Raw genomic sequence first — 18,621 nt, 5'->3', positions numbered from 1 at the left:
AGACATAAAAGAGAAAGACTGATCTTTGCCAAAGAGTACCTTGCCAAACCACAATCCTTCTAAAAAAATGTTCTGTGAACAGATGAAACAAAAATACAGCTTTTTTTTTAATGCAAAGCAACAATTTGTTTACAGGCGGCACAATGTAGCTTATAAGGAAAAGAACACCTTAACAACAGTTAAGCATGGTGGAGGATCCATAGTGCTGTGAGGTTGCTTTGCTGCGTCTGGAACTACAGGCCTTGACTGTATCACAGGAATCATGAAATCAGAGAATTATCAAGAGATTTTAGAGCCAAATGTCCTACCCAGTGTAAGAAAACTTGGTTTGAGTTGAAGATCATGGGTCCTCCAACAAGACAATGACCCAAAGCACACATCCAAAAGTACACAGGAATGGTTGAAAAAGAAAAAAATGGACGGTATTAAAATGGCCAGCAACGAGACCTGACCTCAGTCCCATTGAAAATCTTAGGGGTGAGCTGAAATCTGCTATTGGGGAAAAGACCCTGCAAACATTTAAGAGCTTGAACAAACTGTAAAGGAAGAGTGGGAGTAAATTCCAGCTGAGAAGTGCAAGAAGCTTATAGATGGCTGCAAGAAACGTCCGGAGGCTGTCAGCAATGCCAAAGGGTGTGCAAACAAGTATTAATTAGGGGGGCCTTTATTCCTGTACATGCTGTTTATCCTGTTTTTTCTTTATAATTGCAACATGGAAGTTGAAAAACAACGTTTTATTATTGTATTGCTTTGGACCATTAATTAAAAAATCCTGAGACTGACCTGGAGCCTCTGCACGGCTCAGGGGCCCCGAACCATCCTTGAGACCTAGAGCTGCGGCCTAGATTTGGGAGCAACAAGACGCTGGCACCTACTCCTATCTGGCACTAATTTACAGTGACCACGAAGCAAGAGAGAGTAATTCCTCTCTTGCTCCTCCTGGCACCAGCTAGTTTGCTAATACAAGTGCAGCAAGCAAGAAGGTGCTCCTCATGTGAAATAGTGCTCTCACCAACGCAGGGTAATTTTCCATCTTAGTACCCTGTCAGTATACCCCAACAGTATACTTTCTTCTAAAATCCACTTTTTAACCCTACCTAGACACGCAGGAAAGCCGGCAGCCACTTACCTGGATCTATATTCCACCAGCTTCCCCACCTCTTCTACCAATCAAGGTAATCCTTGACTTAATAGACACCCAGCTCCCAATTCTAAGGTCAGTTTCCCTCATTGTTTATTTGCCTTCACAGACTTTCATTTATAGTATCCTTACGGATCCGAAGTATCCACCACAATACCTATACCTCAATACAGGTACTATTCCTCTAAAAATCTGAGGTGTATATAAATAAATCTCATGTAATAGGGCCTATATTAACTCCTTCCCTCTCCTTCCCTTCTAGGTCCTCCTCACCTACCTCAAGCTATCTACCCATTAACCTCTTGAAGCACGCTCCAAGCAAGATCCCTACCCATTGTGTTTTTAGTTGCAAATGGTCAGCCAACATCATGTTTTTTTAAATTAACAAACAATTTTATCCCAAAAAAAAAAATAAAAAATTTTTGCCAATACGTTTTATTATCTAATAAAATATGTATCTATTTATCTATTTGCCTACATCACCTCTTTAGTACCTCTAACCTACCAAGACCAGCGCAGATACCCAATTCTTATTTGCATTTAACCCTTGCAGCCTTTCTGGTTCACTGCTTGTATCAGCTGCAGGTCTAGGTTATAGTCTAACAGCGCCCCCTATCAGTACTTATTTTAGATCTGGGAGCACGCAGCACAGCCATCCGGCACACTGAGGAGGACTCTCCGGAACTGAGGTGAGGGCTTCCTATTGAAAAACGATGCTGCATCGCAGCCCTACGCGGCTTCTGGGACCGGAGACTGTGGCGTGGGAGAGAGGTACGACTACCGCTGCACTTCCGCTGCCCGAGGACACCGTACAGCAGAACAATCTCAGCGAGCGGAGGTCGGTGAGGGTGGCAAAGCACAGCCCCGACGCTGCGATCCCACCTGCGGGACACCTACCTTCCCAGAGACAGCGCCTGCCCTGCTGCGGCGTCTGGTGGGTCCGTAGAGGTGGCGGAGGAGCGCCGCTGCCAGAGAGCTGGTGGGACGGATCCCGGCGCGGAGCGCTGAGCTGAGACAAAGGCATCCTTCCCGCCATCTGTGTGGAGACACCGCCATCTTAGCTGCGCGGAGGGACAGGAGAGGAGAAGACCCCCTTCACTAGAAGCTCCGGGCTGTGTAATCTCATCCCCCCCCCCCCCCTGTGCCTCTTGCGGCACCCATCTCACCTCCCCACGCCCAGGGGTCCCAAGCTTTTCTCCCAGTCTAAGGGAAGCTAAATATAAGAAACAGATATAATCCCCTACAATCGCACCGTCCTCCCTCTACAACTACACATATATAGCAGCCGCACAACTACTACTTTATTCATGCAGGAAAGAAATAGGAAAAGAGGGGAAAAGGAGATATTTATTTCTCCATGGAAATATCTTTAAAGTGTCACTGTAGTTGGGACCACTAGCAGCTTTTAAACCACAGGCATTGAACAATTGTGCTACCATTGACAGTGAGACTCTGGTGACACCCGGTGGCCAGCAGTGGACTTTTTTTTTTTTTTTCAAAAAAAAGAGCAATATAACAAAGCCAAAAGTGACATCTTGTGGCCATTCCAATGCCACACACCTTATACCCTGAGAAGAGGAATGCCATAAACATTACTGCCTTAATGATTCACCAACTAACCCATTTGTAATTGACGCAATCCATGTAAAACTCTAAATAAAATGTAAAAAAAAAATCCACACAAAGAAGGAACTCTGATAATAATTAGTGTTGAGCGAACATGCTCGACACTGCTCGTTACTCGCCCGAGCATCACGCTACTCGGGATATTCATCGAGCACTGAGCATTTCCGGGTTACTCAGGCGGGAGCTCGGGTCTCTGCCCTGCATGTTTGGCGCTCTTTACAGAGCCAATGAACATGCAGGGATTGCCAGCCAGTCACTGTAATGCCGCAGCCATGTTGGTTGTGGGCATTACAGTGATTGGCTGGCCGCACAGCGTCACCACGAGTATTTAAAACCGGGCGCCGCCATCTTGGACACAGTCGCTCCGGATCAGACAGTGTACGGACAGTGCTGCTGATTTAGGGAGAGATATATCCTGCAAAATAGTTAGTGTGGGGTCTGTAAAGGCTGCCAGATCAAACAAACAGTCCTTCTCAGGACTAATATCCATCCCAGGTATATCAGGCAGGCAGGCTGTATAGGAGACGCAGTGGTTATACCAGCAAACGCTGCATTACAGTCCTGTGTGCTGCTCCTGTTGCTGAAATTGCTGGACTTAGCTCCAGGTCCCGGGGGCCAGGAAAAATCCTTTTTTTTAATCTAAATCCTCTTTTTTTTTTCCTCCTTCACAATGTACAAATACCCGTCTTGTTAACCTTTTGGTGCCCCCCCCCCCCAAAAAAAAAAGTGTGCCTCTGATTTTTCAGACAAAAATATATCTGTTGAAAATAGTCTGGTGTAGGCCAGAGAAATAGAAGTGTGGTTTTGCAGTTCTATGGGCCATTTGTATCTAAAAAAAAAACAGTTTGAGTGTGTCACTCACTGTTCAGCCGCAAATATATATATATTTTAAAAAGCCTGGTATACACCAGTAAATTATAACTGTGGTTTTGCTGTTCCACGGTAAAAAATCTCTATTATCCTGCTTTTTGCATTTTTTGCTGTAAAAAAAAAAAAAAATAGTGTCTCCCTGATTTTTCAGACACAAATATATCTGTTGAAAATAGTCTGGTGTAGGCCCGAGAAATACAAGTGTGGTTTTGCAGTTCCACGGTACAAACCTCTGTATTATCCACTTTTGGGCCATTTGTATCTAAAAAAAACAGTTTGAGTGTGTCGCTCACTGTTCAGCCGCAAATATATATATATTTTAAAAAGCCTGGTATACACCAGTAAATTATTACTGTGGTTTTGATGTTCCACGGTAAAACATCTCTATTATCCTGTTTTTGGCATTTTTTGCTGTATAAAAATAATAATAGTGTCTCCCTGATTTTTCAGACACAAATATATCTGTTGAAAATAGTCTGGTGTAGGCCCGAGAAATACAAGTGTGGTTTTGCAGTTCCACGGTACAAACCTCTGTATTATCCACTTTTGGGCCATTTGTATCTAAAAAAAACAGTTGGAGTGTGTCGCTCACTGTTCAGCCGCAAATATATATATATTTTAAAAAGCCTGGTATACACCAGTAAATTATTACTGTGGTTTTGATGTTCCACGGTAAAACATCTATATTATCATGTTTTTGGCATTTTTTGCTGTATAAAAATAATAATAGTGTCTCCCTGATTTTTCAGACACAAATATATCTGTTGAAAATAGTCTGGTGTAGGCCAGAGAGACAGAAGTGTGCTTTTGCTGTTCCACGGTAAAAAATCTCTATTATCCTGCTTTTTGCATTTTTTGCTGTAAAAAAAAAAAAAATAGTGTCTCCCTGATTTTTCAGACACTAATATATCTGTTGAAAATAGTCTGGTGTAGGCCCGAGAAATACAAGTGTGGTTTTGCAGTTCCACGGTACAAACCTCTGTATTATCCACTTTTGGGCCATTTGTATCTAAAAAAAACAGTTTGAGTGTGTCGCTCACTGTTCAGCCGCAAATATATATATATTTTAAAAAGCCTGGTATACACCAGTAAATTATTACTGTGGTTTTCATGTTCCACGGTAAAACATCTCTATTATCCTGTTTTTGGCATTTTTTGCTGTATAAAAATAATAATAGTGTCTCCCTGATTTTTCAGACACAAATATATCTGTTGAAAATAGTCTGGTGTAGGCCAGAGAGACAGAAGTGTGCTTTTGCTGTTCCACGGTAAAAAATCTCTATTATTCAGGTTTTGGTAGTTTTTTTCCTAAAGAAAAACAGTAGTGTCTCCTGACTGTTGTGACACAAAAATATATCTGTTGAAAATAGTCTTGTGTAGGCCCGACATCCCAGTGTGGTTTCGCAGTTCCACGGGTCAAATCGCTGTACTATCCAGTTTTGGGCCTTTGGTATCTAAAAAAAAAGCAGTTTGAGTGTGTCGCTCACTGTTCAGCCGCAAATATCTCTATTTAAAAAAGTGTGGTATACCCCAGTAAACAATAACTGTGGTTTTCCTCTTCCACGGTTCTAATCTACTCTTTATTACCCTTTTTCCATTGATAGTGCAAGTGTAAGCTATTTTACTTAATTTACAATGGGCAAGGTGCGTGGCAAGGGACGTGGAAGTGGACGTTCTGGTGATGGTTCGTGCAGAGGACGGAGCCGTGGCCAAGGTGAAAATGTGCCACAACCAACAGCCACATCTTCTCGCTCCCACTTCTTGACCGAATTACTAGGGAAGCACAGAACAACACCAGTATTGAGAACTGATCAGTGTGAACAGGTTATTAATTGGATAGCAGACAATACTTCCAGTTACCTGGGCACCACCACCTCCGGTCTGTCTTCCACATGGTCAACTCTTAGTAGCCGTGAGTCTCGACCGCATACTCCTCCTCACCCTGATGCTCCTTCCTCCCACCATGCCGAGTGTCGTCAGACAGCAAGTGATCCCACACTTGGACACTCTGAAGAGCTGTTCACTGGTCCATTTCCATATTTGGGCCCCTCGCCTGATACGCTTGAAGTGGTGGAAGAGGAGATCCCATGTTGCGATGCCCAAATATTTGAACAGCCACGGCCACAGGAAGTCGACGTTGGCAATCTGTCACAAGAGGTGGACGATGACGAGACACAATTGCCAGGAAGTGAGGAGGAGGATCGTGGTGCGCAAGTGGAAGAGGAGGAGGTGGTGGATGATCTAGTAACTGACCCAACATGGAAGGAGGACATGCAGAGTGAGGCCAGCAGCACACAGGGGGAGGGAGGCAGAGTACCCCAACAGGCAGGAAGAAGCAGTGTGGTGGCCGCAGACAGAAGGCAGGCAACCGTTCCCCGTAACACCAACACGAGGGACGTTGCCAGTACAAGCGGTAGGTCTTCCAGAATCTGGAATTTTTTTAAAGACTCTGCTGATAACCCCAAAAAGGCCATATGTTCCACCTGCCATGCCAGCATCAGCACGGGTGACAAAACTACCAGCCTGACCACCACCAGCATGATCAGGCACATGGCAGCAAAGCACCCGACTTTGTGGGGCGAAACCCAGGGTCCACGACCAGTGTCAGCGGGTGTCACCACTGCTTCTTCCACTGTTGTGCGTGCAATAGAACCCCCTGTTGTGTGTGCAAGGCAATCCCCTGTCCATACTGCATGTAAAGATGCCCCCTCCTCTCAGTCTTCAATTGTTATGGCAGTTTCTCAAGAAACAGCATCAACGTCCACGTCCACGTCCCACCGCAGCATTCAATTGTCCATATCCCAGACCTTTGAACGAAAGCGGAAATTCGCAGCTAACGCCCCACAGGCCACAGTCCTAAATTCGCACATTTCACGACTGCTTGCATTGGAAATGCTGCCTTTCAGGCTGGTGGAGACGGAATCCTTCCGCAATCTTATGGCGGTGGCTGTCCCTCGGTACTCGGTCCCCAGCCGACACTATTTTGCCCGGTGTGCCATCCCCGCACTACACAAGCACGTGTCCCAAAACATCTGCCGTGCCCTCAACAACGCAGTTACTGGGAGAGTCCACCTGACAACGGACACGTGGACAAGTGCTTGTGGCCAGGGACGGTACATCTCTCTGACGGCACACTGGGTAAACATAGTGGAAGCCGGGACCCAGTCGGACCTTGGGACGGAACACATCCTCCCCACACCGAGGATTGCGGGCCCTATGTCAGTCAGAGTTGCCCCCACAGTGTACAGCTCCTGCGCATCCTCCTCCTCCTCCTCATGTTCACCCTCCATCTCAGATATCACCACTTCAGTTACAAGCTGGAAGCATTGCAGTACTGCCTCCGCCAAGAGGCAACAGGCTGTGCTGAAACTCATAAGCTTAGGTGATAAACCTCACACTGCTTGTGAGTTGTGGACAGCTGTGAAAGAGCAGGCAGATCTGTGGCTGAGACCGCTGAACCTACATCCCGGCATGGTCGTGTGTGACAATGGCCGTAACCTGGTGGCGGCTCTGAGGCGAGGTGAGATCACACACGTACCATGCCTGGCTCATGTGCTTAACCTCGTGGTTCAGCGGTTTCTTAAATCGTACCCCGAGTTGCCAGATCTGCTCGTGAAAGTACGCCGCCTGTCAGCTCATTTTCCAAAGTCGGCTACAGCTTCCGCCACCCTTGCTGTGTTGCAGCAGCGTTTGCAGCTTCCGGCACACCGACTGGTGTGTGATGTCCCCACACGTTGGAACTCTACCCTCCACATGTTGCAAAGGATTTGTGAGCAGAAGAGAGCAGTTGTGGAGTACCAGCTGCAACAAGGCCGTCGATATTCAGGTCAGACTCCACACATAAGACCTCAGGAGTGGACCTGGATGTCTGACATATGTACCATCCTGACAAACTTTGAGGAGGCCACCAAGATGGTGAGTGGCGATGACGCCATCATTAGTGTCAGCATCCCACTTGTCTGTCTTTTGAAACGCTCTCTGCAGAGAATTAAAGAGGAGGCATTGCAGCCAGAGTATGATGAGATGGATCAAGAAGCCGTAGCGGGCGATTACACACAGCCCAGCCTCATCTCATCCCAACGTGCATTGGGGGACAATGAGGGAGAGGAGGAGGAGGAGGAGGAAGAACAGGAGCTGCTATCATGCGTTGTAGACGGTAGTACCTGTACAAGTGTCATACCGTCGGTTCAGCGTGGGTGGCCTGAGGACAGGGGGGAGGAGGAAGAGGAGGAGGAGGAGAGCATGGTCAGTCGTCATCTTGGTGAGGACACGGAAATCTTGCCCGTTACCAGTCTGGCACGCATGGCTGACTTTATGTTACGCTGCCTTAACCGTGACCCTCGCGTTGTCAAAATGTTGGGTGACAGTCATTACTGGTTGGTGACACTTGTAGACCCCCGCTACAAGGAGAACTTTCACTCTCTTATTCCTGAGGTGGAGAGGTCTACAAAAATGGGGCAATACCAGAAGGCCCTTGCTGCAGAACTCTTAAAAAAATTCCCATCTGAACATGCTAGCGGCAGAGGTCACAGTTCGTTGCCCAACCAAGGCGTACAGGCGAGAGAGATGCAACTCCAATCCAGCAGAGGCAGGGGAACACTGTCAACGTTCTGGGACAGTTTTCTGACACCCGCCCAGCTTACAGGCCCTGAGGCGCGGGGTACTCTCACAAGGAGTGGAAAGTTTCAAAAGATGGTGAGGGAGTACCTTGCCGATCGTACCAGCGTCCTCCGTGATTCCTCTGTGCCTTTTAATTATTGGGTATCCAAGCTGGACACTTGGAATGAACTCGCTCTGTACGCCTTGGAGGTCCTGGCCTGCCCTGGCGCTAGCGTGTTATCGGAGCGTGCTTTTAGTGCCGCTGGGGGAATTATAACTGATAAGCGCACTCGCCTGTCAACTGACAATGCTGACAAGCTGACCCTTATCAAAATGAACAAGGGCTGGATTGGGCCAGACTTCTCATCACCACCAAATGACAGCAGAGTAACATAAAGTCAAATCCACTGTGTTATTTCGGGAGGTGTATTCACATGCACCGCTTCACACCCACACAAGGGTATACGCTTCCTCGTTTCGGCTGTTTAATCTTCTTCTCCTTATCCTCAGCCTCCACCACCACTATACCACCAGGGTGCCAGCATTGCAAGTTCCTCCGTCCTAATTTTTGGCAGCTTTTGCTGGGAAAGCATAAGCAAATACCATGGGACACCCACTCCCCAATAATGGGACTTATGTTTGTAATATGCTGTACTGCATGGCTCTTGTAAGGGGTATTGCAAGTTGCTCCATCCTAATTTTTGGCAGCTTTTGCTGGGAAAGCATAAGCAAATACTATGGGAGACCCACTCCCCAATAATGGGACTTATGTTTGTAATATGCTGTACTGCATGGCTCTTGTAAGGGGCATTGCAAGTTGCTCCATCCTAATTTTTGGCAGCTTTTGCTGGGAAAGCATAAGCAAATACTATGGGAGACCCACTCCCCAATAATGGGACTTATGTTTGTAATATGCTGTACTGCATGGCTCTTGTAAGGGGCATTGCAAGTTGCTCCGTCCTAATTTTTGGCAGCTTTTGCTTGCAAGGCATAAGCAAATACTATGGGACACCCACTCCCCAATAATGGGACTTATGTTTGTAATATGCTGTACTGCATGTGATGCGCCCCCTGGGCCGTGTGTACACGTGTGTGGGATACCCGGTGCCGGGTCTCTGGGGTCTGTAGTCTCCGTGGCGGTGACCCGGTCCCGTGGCTCAGGCTGGTCAAACCAGTGGCAATCTTTCTTAGGTTTTGAGGTTAATTGTCCGACTGCGCCACCCGTGGATTGCGGTCAGGGAATACCACCGCTGCGAGGCAGACCGCTGAGGCTGGTGTTGTGTGCGCAGCATAAAATGGGATAACTCCCCTCGGGAGGAGTATAGCCTCAGGGCAGTGAGTGTGGATGATGGGGGTGATGGTGCACGAGCGCAGCAGGAATGACTCAGAGTCTTTGCAGTGCAGTTCAGGGTCTTTACTGATGATTATAAGGCAGACCCTCCCGGGAGTACTGGCTAGCATAAGAGGCCTGGTCAGTCTGTGAGCAAGCAGGAGTTCCCCTGGCCAGGTGGAGTTGTAGGTCTCCCCGTCTGTCTGCACTCTTCCTGGCTACCTTGCTGTAAGCGGGTAGAAGTAGCCCACGTCCCTGAGTGTACCGTGTAGTGCTCATCCGTATGGCTGGTGACTTGGGGCCTTCTGTTAGCCTCCGCTCCACGACGGCGGTGCTGGTCCCTTGCTTGTGACTGAGCCTCCGGGCTTCTATGGCCAGAGGACCTGAAATCCCCTGCCGGCTGGTTTCTGCTGCTGGATATATAAGTCCTCACAGCTTCGGACTCCTGTGTCCGGTTCCTATTGTCTACTGCCAGGGCGAGCTCTGCTCAGCTTCCAGCCCCTCGTCTTTAGCTCCTAGCTCCTACAGAGCTCCTTGCTGTTACTTTCCCTTGCTCTCACTCTGACTCTGACTGTTCTCTGTTCTCTGACTCACTCAACCCCACCCCAGATCCAGTTTATAAGGGCAGAATTCTCCCCTCCCAGGACTGGGGCAGGAGGATGTTGCATGTTTAAGGGATCCTGACCAGGAAACCTCCCACTTGCTCTCCGACGTAATCTCTATTACTGTGGTGACCAGACACCTGGGGTGCCACACATGGCTCTTGTAAGGGGCATTGCAGTACCTCATAATTTTGGGAAAGCATTCCATTCACTGCTTAGGCCAACAGTGCACAGGAGACCCAGTTGCTATAAATGGAAAAAAAGGTTTAGTTAACGCCCTCTGACCTCCATGTCATTTCCAAGGGGCATTGGAGTGCCTCGAAATTTTTGGTAGGCATTGAACTCACTGTATGCCCTATAAATGTGTAGCCGAACCGCTCCTTTTGTTACAGAAACATATCCTACAAGACATATCTGGTTGACTGGCCTGATATTGATGTGAATGGTCCCTGTTCTTCCTGCTCTTTCTCCTTTGCCACTACCTCATCCATCATTTATCACCTGAAGCTTTGTTTTAACGGGAGTCATAGAACTGGGATAGTAGCAGGAAAACATCCAGCAATCCTCGGAGGAGGTAGGATATGCGCCAAAACGCTGACCTCCTCAGGCCTAGCCGCTACTACATACATGCGCTTGCATTACAACAAAACAAAGCAAATGCTAATTTCTATCATCCTCATCATGCTCCTCACCTTGGCACTCTCAACTCCCCTGATGGAGAAGCCAGGGCCCACCGGAGGAGTCTGATAGTCCGGTGGGCTCGGCCAATGCTGCCCTAAAGCAGACCAGGCTAAGAAAAGTGTGGGAAAGGTTACCGGTACAAATAGGGGTGGCTGGGGACCGAGTATGGACACCCGGCCACCCCCTGGAGGCTGGGGAGCAAGCGGGGACACCCGGCCACCAGGCAGCTGGGGACTGAGTATGGATACCAGGCCGCCGACACAGCCATGGCGTGGTGGCCAGATTCCGCCTCCACATGCCTAAAAGGCCCAATTTAAAGTGCAAGCAAGCAAGCAGTATGGTATTGCAGCCTGGGGGTGGGTGGGTGGCAGGCTGCATACTTGCGCTTGCATTGCAAGGAATGGGAGAGGTACAATTGAACACTGCCCTGGGACAAGGACTTGAATGGGGATAGTTGCAAGTCTGCAACGACAGGTGCAAGGTGGGAGGCATCTTCGCATGTACCATGAACAGGGGTTTGGCATGCACACACTACAGCGGAATAGGCTCTCCTTCCCACTAAATGCACTGGGGAGGACACAGGTAATGTTTTGGTATACGCGCTTAATCTTATGTATAAGGCACACCAGGACAAATAGGGGCGGCTGGGGACTGAGTATGGATACCTCGCTGCCGAAGCAGCCATGAGGTAGTGGCCAGCTTCGGCCTCCTCTAAACTAAAAGGCCCCATTTCAAGTGCAAGCTAGCAGTATGAATTGCAGTCTGGGGGTGGGTGGGTGGCAGGCTGCACACTTACACTTGCATTAAAAGAAAACATAGCAGATGCTAACTTCTGTCATCATCATCATGCTCCTCACCTTGGCACTTTCAACTCCACCGATGGAGAAGTCAGGGCCCACCGGAGGAGTCTGGTTCTCTGGTGGGCTCGTCCAATGCTGCCTAAAGCAGGCCGGGCTAAGAAAAGTGTGTGGGGGGATGTTCCAAGGAGAAATGGGGGCGGCTGGGGACCGTTTATGGACACCCGACTGCCCCCAGGCGGCTGGGGACCGTGTGGACACTCGGCCGCGGGGCGGATGGTGACTGAGTATGGACACCCGGCCGCCGGGCGGCTGGGGACTGAGTATGGATTCCAGGCCGCCAACACAGCCATGACGTGGTGGCCAGATTCCGCCTCCACATGCCTAAAAGGCCCAATTTCAAGTTAAAGCAAGCAAGCAGTATGGTATTGCAGCCTGGGGGTGGGTGGGTGGCAGGCTGCATACTTGCGCTTGTATTGCAAGTAATGGGGGAGGTACAATTGAACACTGCCCTGGGACTAGAACTTGCATGGGGATAGTTGCAAGTCTGCATCTTCTGATGCGGCAAGGATCACTTATGATGGGCACACTTTTAGACAGTGACCTGGGAGTCAGAGATGCTTCCAGGGGTCTTCCCCATGCTGTTCCCATGTCTTTTCAGCACTTTATGCATGTGTCACACAGCACATGGCCAGATATGGTTGTAAAATGTTAAAATGACATTTCCCGGTGAATGCATTTGTCATAGTTGAAAGCAATACAAAAGTGCAAAAACGCATAAAAAATGCTACTTGTGAACATAGCCGAAGGTGTGGAGGATTATTTTTATTTTTGGTCATTTATTTTAACTTATACACAAGTCTTTTCCCTGGAAAGGATGTTCCTTAACATATTTCACAGGAAAAAAGTTTCACTTTCCTTTTATTGTGAGCCTGTAAAAGTAGCTTAATACCTCTGACCACGTTGTTGACAGCAGTGACCTGGGGGTCAGAAATGCTTCCTGGGGCGATCCCCATGCTGTCCCCATGTCATTTGAGCACTGTCACTATCGTTTTGGGCACTTGTTAGGCTTTTAAAAGACTGCCGGGGGTGCCACTGCAAAAATGCTCGAGTCTCCCATAGACTAACATTGGGCTTGTTGCTCGGGTCGAGCACCCGAGTATCACGGCGAGCTCGGCCCGAGCTTCGAGCACCCGAGCATTTTAGTGCTCGCTCAACACTAATAATAATCACTTAGACATAGACTGCGTATATATCTTTCTATTGCATGATAAATATGGTCAAGATAGGAGGAGGTCTAACAACAGACACTTCAAACGCCTCTAAAACTTTGCCTAGAAGAGGAGATATGGATAAATACATAAAAAAACTCAATTACAACCCCCCTCAGGCAAAATCGCCTTAAACAAGAACACCTCTGGAAGCCCCAATACGACTTTAAGAGAACTGAAGGACAGTGATCAAGAAGATTCAAATAGTGAAACTCTCCCAGTCTCCCAATCTTTTATAGAAAGGACACTTAACAATGCTCTAGAGCCACTTATAAAGGAACTGCGAGACAGAAAACATGATATGTGCCAGATAGGGACAAGAGTTGAATCATTAGAGAGCATACAAGAATCCCTGTGCAATTTCTCTTCAGCTACATTTGAGAACTTCCAGAGATGACAACTTCACCTAAATCAAGCCTTCGACACACTGGAAGATCAAGAAAACAGAAGCCGTCGAAATAATCTAGGAATAAGAGGCCTCCCAGAAACAATTCCCACTGAGTCCTTGCTACCCACGGTAAAAAACCTCTTCATCTCAATACTGGGAAACAGCTATCAAGGGGAAATCATAATTGAGAGGGCTCATAGAGCACTTAGGAAGAGGCCTAAACCATCTGAACCACCCAGAGACATTATTTGCCGTCTCCTAAACTTCAGAACAAAGGAGGACATCCTTAAAAAATCCAGAAATAATGAGAACATATCCTATGAAAGTGCAAGAATAAACATTTTCAAGATATCTCTCTACATACACTGCAAAAGAGGAGGATCCTAAAGCCATTCACGGATGTTTTGAGAGAAAGAAAGATTATGTACTCATGGTTATTTCCATTCCGGGATTGCCTTCACACTTGATGGGAAAAGACACCACATGCGCACCAAAAATGACCCCCAAACCATCTTGACCACACTTGATCTCCCAGATCTACAGATAGAATGTAACATACCTGGCGGCGTCCTTGCATGGTGGTCCATCTCCCACTGTGCAAGAGGGCGCACTTGATCTCCTGTCCAGAATGTCTCTCTGGCTTCCCTCCATGCTGTCTGTTTGTGTCTGTTTCTGCTGCTTAAGGGCGGCGCCCGATCACTTCCTGCCTTTTGTACCTGCTGTGGGTCACACCCCTTGTGCGTCCTCAGCCTATTGCTGTCTGTCACTTGGTATATAGCTCAGCAGCTCCCTTCTATCCCTGCCTGAGCATAGTGTTTCCTTCAGTGTGTGCTTGCACTCTGAGGGTGCCAGGTCCCGTCTCTTGTCTCCTGCTTTTTGTATCAGTTCCCGTGTCTGAACTGAGTCCTGTATGTCTCCTGCTTTGCGGTATCAGCTCCCGTGTCTGAACTGACTCCTTTCTGTGTTCTCTTGTCTGTCCTGTCTGAACACGCTCCTAGCCTGTTCCTCTCGCCTTCTAGTGGCCGATTTCCTAGACCCGCTCCTGTGTCTGGTCTGTCCTGTCTGAACACGCTCCTTGCCTGTTCGTTCCGCCTTTTAGTGGCCGATTTCCTAGACCCGCTCCTGCGTCTGGTCTGTCCTGTCTGAACACGCTCCTTGCCTGTTCGTTCCGCCTCTCTGGGGGCCGTATTCCCAGACCCGCTCCTGTATCCCTCTGCAGTGTCGGTCTCCTCCGTACACTCAGTTCCAGTCTGAACTCTCTCCTGTCCTTTACCTGTTTTGCCTCTATGTCCGTTCCCTTCCTTTTTCTGCAGAGTCTGAACTCGTACCTAACTCCTGCTTGTTGTCTCTGCAAGTACTGTGTGAGTATCTGGCTCTGTCTTTCCCTTCCTGTCTGTTCCGTGTGAACAGAGCCCTGTCCTCCCTGCTCAGCCTTGTCTGCACTCTAGCTGTGCTTGCCTGTAACCCTCTGCCTGTATTGTTCCTGAGTCCCGGTGTGTACTGGGTCCTATCCCGTCTGTGTTCCTACCTGCTAGTGCCTCCCTGTCTGCACTCTAGCTGTGCTTGCCTGTAACCCTCTGCCTGTATTGTTCCTGAGTCCCGGTGTGTACTGGGTCCTATCCCGTCTGTGTTCCTACCTGCTAGTGCCTCCCTGTCTGCACTCTAGCTGTGCTTGCCTTTACCCCCCTGCCTGCATACCCGCCTGCCTGCATACCAGTCGTGCCTGCCTATACCCACCAGTCTGTGTGCCAGCCTACCAGCCTGTTCCTGTATTCCCCTGTGTGGGTCAACAGCCGTGTCCGGGGTCTGTCCTGGAGTAGCACCTGGTCCCTCTGCTCGGTTCCTCCTTGGTGCACTGGCGTCGTATGCCGTCGTGCGACCCTGGTCGGATCGGGTGAATACTTAGTCACGCCCCTCCAGGCATTCACTCTCCGGCACGGTCCAGTGGAATCACTACAATCACACGCACACGCCGCTTAGCCCGGGCGTGTGCATAACAGCATGCTCAGGCCATGGTTCCCGTTGAGCCCCACGGCCTTCGCTCTTTGAGAAGTTTTTCCAGCGAATACATGCATTAAAATAAAATAAATAAATTTTTTTTCCCCCTTTAGCTGAGTTCCAGGCGAATTACGCACCCGTCCAGATGGATCTATCAGCCCTCGTTCCTGCGGATCCGCCACGTTACTATGGGGATCCAAGACAGTGTCGTGCATTTGTGGAGCAATGCATGCTACACTTTAAGGCCTACCCTCTCTATTTTCCTTCCGATTGGGCTAAAGTGGCCTTTATGATTGACTACCTAGCGGGTGATGCCTTGAAATGGGTCACCCCCCTATGGGAAGCATGGGATCCTGTCATCCTTGACCTGCAGGCCTTCCTGGTGGCCTTTCATATGGTCTTCGAGGACCCTAACTCTGAAGTCCCTACTGAAGCTTCATCTCCCTGTATCCCGGAGAAACCCGCTTAGCCCGGGCGTGTGCATAACATAGAAGAATGGGCTGCTGTTCAAGACTTAACCTCAGCACCAACGATTGCGCCACCCACTCCATGGGAGACGGCAGCGTCGAGCAGAACCGGGAGACAAAAGAAGAAAACAGGCAAACTAACACCCAAGCGGATCATTCCAGACCAAACCTGAGACTTTGTATCCTTGTAACACTCTCTTTATCTCTACCAGCGCCCTACTCCGTATGGCACATTGGTCCCATGTTTAAAGAATTTAGAGAGTCTAACTAACACTGCCTTTGTTTTCTTTTCCTCTCCTTTTTAAAGGAGGGAAAGGAGAAGAAAGGTGAAAAAAATGCAGTTATATGATTATGACGCGCCCCTGGGCCTGTGTCGCGCTGCGTTGCGCACGCGGGAGCTTACCCGGAGCCGGATCTGTTGAGGGTTGTAGTCTCGTGGCGGTGATCCGGTCCGTGCCCAGGGAGTCAGACTAAGTGGCGCTGTTTTAGCGGTAGATGTTGGACGACTACGCCACCCATTGAGTGCAGCCAGGGAGCTGCTGCTGCAGGGCAGACCGCTGAGGCCGGTGGTAGGATTGTGCAGCGTGATAGTATAACCCCCAACGGGAGGGGTATGGCCTCAGGGCAGCCGACGTGGATGATGGGGGTAGCAGGAACCACTCGGAGACGGTACTGTGTAGTTCAGGGTCTTTACTGGTGACAAAGATAGACCCTCCCGGAGTACTGGCTAGCGATTGGGGCCTGGTCAGTCCTTGAGCAGATGGGATCTCCCCTGGCCAGGCGGAGTTGTAGGCCTCCCAAACTAACGATACTCTTCTGGCTACCTTGCTAGAGGCGGGTATAAGTAGCCCACGTCCCTGAGTGTACCGTGTGGTGCTCACCCGTATGGCCGGTGACTCGGGGCCTTCGGGTTTCTGGGCCAGAGGACCTGCAATCCCCTGCCGGTCGGTTTCTGCTGCTGGATAGGAGTTAGTCCCCACAGCCTCGGACTCCGGGTCCGGTGATAACTTCTCAGTCAGGGCGAGCTCTGCAGCTGCCAGCCCCTGACTCCTTGTAACACTGCTCCCACAGAGCTCCTGTTGTTTCTTCCTATATTTGCTTCTTTTCTCTGCTTCTTCTCTACTCACTCACCCTGCCTCAGCCCTAGGTTTATATAGGGGAAGTTCTTCCCCTCCCAGGACTGGGCAGGAGGTGTGGCATGCATAGGATCCCTGACCAAGAGACCTCCCACCTGCTCTCAGACATAACATTGCTGTTACTGTGGAAAACCAGACCCCTGGGGTGCCACATTCCCCCCTAGTGAAATTTAGTACTCCGGGACTAAACATATTTTAGAAAAACATAACAAGATATAACAATAACAATAAAGAAACACATAAAGGTGGTCACGGCATGTCCGTAACCGGGTGCAGTCTTTGAAGAAAGCAAGGTGTCCATTTCACCAAAACAGGGAGACGTAACCAGGTAGGGGTCTGTCCTGCCCCGAGTCCTTAACAGTCTTTAGTCCGTCCTGGGTTACGCTCCAACTATGTACAAAGGATTCCCGGTAAATCCACCAAGGACTCCTAAAAATAACTAGAAACACATAATTATACACAAGCAACAATAAACAGGTAACCACAAATAAAACAATTTATACACTTCAAATCCTCCAACGTGCGGGTAACTGGCCCCTAGTGGCCCTAGTGGACCTACGGAGCTGACTGTCTGGCCCTGAACTACAGGGTGTAGGAGCTGTTAAGGGTAAACTGGGCAGCGGTCTACGGGCCCTTTGGCTCACTAGGGATATGGCAGGCTCACTGCAAGCAGAGGGTTGATCCTCCTGGTCTGCTGGTGTGGGGTCTTCTGCCTCCTGGACCGGCTGTTCTTCCAGCTCTACCTGTTGCTCCGTAGGTGCTTGGGATGCTGGTTGGAGGAAGGTGAGTACGGGTACCACAACTGCACCATTGACTTGAGTCCAAGACCGAGGGAAGTCTCCGAGCACAGTATTAACCATGTCTTCCCTTTCCTCTACGGGTCGAGGGTCTTCTTGTTCCTCTTCAGGGTTCCGTAGCTGTTCGGGACACTTCTTCAGGTGATCCCGGGATACAATGGTTGTGGTTTCCCCTCCGTCTTTACTGATGGTACAGACCTTTGGGTTGTCGTGGCTTGAGGGCAGTACGGCGTACGGGTCCTTCTCCCACTGGTCGTCCAACTTGTGGAGCCGTCTTTTTCTCTTCAAGACCTGCTCTCCGGGTACCAGGGGAACAGCGGGAGCATACTGGTTGTAAGTTTTCTCTTGTCTTTTTCAGGCACGCAGTACCCGGTGGTTGCGGGCACGAGATCCTGCCGACTACGCCAAAAGTTGACGCGCCCCTGGGCCTGTGTCGCGCTGCGTTGCGCACGCGGGAGCTTACCCGGAGCCGGATCTGTTGAGGGTTGTAGTCTCGTGGCGGTGATCCGGTCCGTGTCCAGGGAGTCAGACTAAGTGGCGCTGTTTTAGTGGTAGATGTTGGACGACTACGCCACCCGTTGAGTGCAGCCAGGGAGCTGCTGCTGCAGGGCAGACCGCTGAGGCCGGTGGTAGGATTGTGCAGCGTGATAGTATAACCCCCAACGGGAGGGGTATGGCCTCAGGGCAGCCGACGTGGATGATGGGGGTAGCAGGAACCACTCGGAGACGGTACTGTGTAGTTCAGGGTCTTTACTGGTGACAAAGATAGACCCTCCCGGAGTACTGGCTAGCGATTGGGGCCTGGTCAGTCCTTGAGCAGATGGGATCTCCCCTGGCCAGGCGGAGTTGTAGGCCTCCCAAACTAACGATACTCTTCTGGCTACCTTGCTAGAGGCGGGTATAAGTAGCCCACGTCCC

This window comes from Phyllobates terribilis, unplaced genomic scaffold (genome assembly GCF_046119375.1).
Source record: "Phyllobates terribilis strain yellow unplaced genomic scaffold, ASM4611937v1 Scaffold_3__8_contigs__length_932513732, whole genome shotgun sequence".
In the NCBI taxonomy this organism is placed as follows: domain Eukaryota; kingdom Metazoa; phylum Chordata; class Amphibia; order Anura; family Dendrobatidae; genus Phyllobates; species Phyllobates terribilis.
This window is presented reverse-complemented; position numbering follows the sequence as displayed.